Below are 3,084 nucleotides of genomic sequence, written 5' to 3'. Positions count from 1 at the left end.
TCATTTTGCGTAGATGATTCCGACTGCTTGCCACCAACACAGAGATTTCCTGAGCTACTTGCCTTAATCTCGCTCCTTGGAATGCTAGTAGTAAGATTACATGCGCTCGAAGCTGCATCAGTGAGTGATACTCCGTCATGATCATCACTCTCGTGTAGATCCGCTCTACCGAGCTCTCTCGTGCTTTCAATCTCATCTGGTCGACTATTTAGAGCATTTGAGACAGCATCTGCCAGCTGAACGCCCTTCTCGAGCTCACTGTTAGCCGCTACATCCACCTCGCCTCCCACGAGTCCAATAGACAGCTCAGAATTTGGCTCGCTAACCAGCTCCATTGTCTTGGATGTAGCCATTTCGTGGTTCAAACTGTTGTCATAGTCCACATCCTGGTCATCACGTCGGGTAAAGTGCACTGACTCGAGGTCCTCCTCATCTACAGCACCTTCGTGACGGTCTTTGTAAACTACATCTTCAGCAACCCGTAGTTCAGACACAAACCTGGCGGTGTGCTCATCAGGAAAGTAAACTTTGCAGCCTACCACGTCCTCTTCGTAACCGAGTAGAAAGCCAATCTTGGTGTTGTTATCATGCTTGCGTCTTCCAGACGTCACAGGAACATGAACATATGCTAGAGATCCAAACTTCCTAATGTGATGCACGTCAGGTTTCATTCCAAATATCATCTCATAAGGAATTCCTTGAGTGCCACGGTTGTATACCCTATTCTTGACGTATACAGCATTCCGTAGTGCTTCCGGCCATAGACTCCGAGGAAAGCCTGCATGTACCATCGTGGTTTTCATCATGTCCACCAATGACTGATGCGTTCGTTCGCACAAGTTCAATTGAGAACTTTTTGGACCCACTCGGATGTGCTCAATTCCTCTCCGTGCGTACCAGTTTTCCATACCTTTGTTGATGAACTCCCCACCTTTGTCTGTCAGTACTTGCTTCACTTTGTAGACAGTCCCGTTCGCATTTCGTCCTGCTTGACGCTCGGCCCAGAGTATGTACTCTTGCAAGTGCTTGTTTACAACTGAACTCTCTTTACTGGTCAACAGGAACACTCTCACGAATCTGGAGTATCCATCCATAACCACTAGTACGGCTTCATACCGAGTCCGATTTTCTTTACTTGGAATGAGAAGGTCAGCGTACACTACTTGATTCGGCCACTTTGTTGCCCTGTCCATCTTCTTGCGATGAGCCTTCTTCTTTTGCTTCCCCACGTGACATGCGTCACAGATCTGCTGGTGACGCTGAGTCAACATCATGCCTCTCACTAATCCCCGGTCTACCATCGTCTTCAGGTATTGTGGACAAGTATGACACATACGCTCGTGCCACAACGCCAAGGTGCCAACCCCTTCGGCTATAATAAAATTTACCATTGGACGCCGATTAACAGGCTCTTTCACACTTGTTTGACCTGGATGTATCCCAGAAACCCCCAAGTTGCTTCCTGAGGCTTCGCTACTGCTACTGATTTTCCTTCCCAAAGAATAGTGAAGTCCTGAGTATCATCATTGAACGTGAAGTCAAACCCTTGTTCATGAGCAAGTCCAGGAGAGAAGAGCCCGAATTCAGCTCCGGGTATGTAGAAAACATCATCCAGACACATCACTGTCTGCTCTCCATTCACCTCAGTAGTTAAGGCAACAGTCCCCATCCCAGCGATACGAGCTGCAATGTTTGGGGAAATATCTCGAATTCTGCGTAGTTGTGACGCGTCCTCAGTGTAGCTCACAAAATACGAGCGATCTCCGACCACGTGAGAGTTCGAAGCTGTGTCAAAATACCACCAACCGCTAAAGTTTTCATCGACAGGTACTTGATCATTAACTTCCAGAAGCTTCTCATCTACTCCTGTTCCCTGAGCATCGTACAGAGTCTCGTGCAGAGTCTCGTGCTCATGATGAGCCTCAGCCGTTATCAATCCCGTCACTATCCCCTGATCTGCAGGTTCATGCAGTATCTGTGACAGTCCATTGCCTTCTTGGCTGAGTGTCAGATTTCCTTGTGGTTTCCGCTTGGGTTCACTGTTACTCCCAGCACCACTCTTGTTGTCTTGACTGATCGTCAAGTTTCCCTGCGGTTTTCGCTTGGTTTCTCTGTCTCCAGCACCGCTGTTCTTCTCTTCACGTTCCGAACACTTGGCCTTAATATGGCTATCACTCCCGCAGACAAAGCACAGCCTGGCTTTTCGCTGTTTACTTGACTTGTTCTGCTGATTACCATTTCCGCCTTTCTCTGGATCACCACTTTTATCACCTCCGCCTTTATGCCCTCCTTGCTTTCCTTGACGCTTGCCCCTGAATTCCTTCTGTCGAGCAGCGGCTGCAAGAATTAATTCACGAACCCGTACCGGTGTATACACACTTGGGTCCGCGCCAAAGCGGATCGAAGATTTCAGACATTCAAACTCGGTCAAATCCGGCAACTTTCCAACAACATATCCACCATTGTACTGTCTTCAATAGTATGCTGTAAGCCTACCAACTCCGATTTGATGCTGAACATCTTGCAAAGATGGAGATTTGCATCTCCTCCAGAAGCGAGCTTTTTATCCCAGAGATCATTCTCCAAGCGACGAATCGTGTAGGCCTTAATAGCTTCATTCTGCTTTCCTTCAAACAGATTACAGAGCTCTGCCCACATTTCCGATCCGGTCTCCTTGTCGCGAATCTGCTGAAGAATTTCCGGCGGAACAGACGTACCAATCATCCGCATGATCTTGATTTGCTTCTTGTTGAACTTCTCCTGGTCCTCTGCACTCGCTGTGGAGAGCATGTCCTTGGTTAAAGTTCCATCAACAATGTCCTTCAAGTCATCCTCCTTGAAGACGTTCATCATGGCCCATTTGTATGTCTGCCAATCCTTGCCTTGCCAATTCTTCGGCACCCCTTCGCTGGTGTACTTCATCGGCTTACTCATGCCTGCGCTGCCACCACTTGGGCTCATAACCCTGTTGGGAGTTGTGGCTCTTAGACACGCCCCGCGAAGTAACAAACAAACTCCTTGTTTGCAAAGGGAAAATATGAAGACTGAATTACTTTGTGTCAGTTGCTCTGCTTCCTGAGCATT

This window comes from Phytophthora infestans, genomic scaffold (assembly GCF_000142945.1).
Source record: "Phytophthora infestans T30-4 supercont1.23 genomic scaffold, whole genome shotgun sequence".
Classification (NCBI taxonomy): domain Eukaryota; phylum Oomycota; class Peronosporomycetes; order Peronosporales; family Peronosporaceae; genus Phytophthora; species Phytophthora infestans.
The sequence above is the reverse complement of the archived record's forward strand: the minus strand, read 5'-3'. Positions refer to the sequence as shown.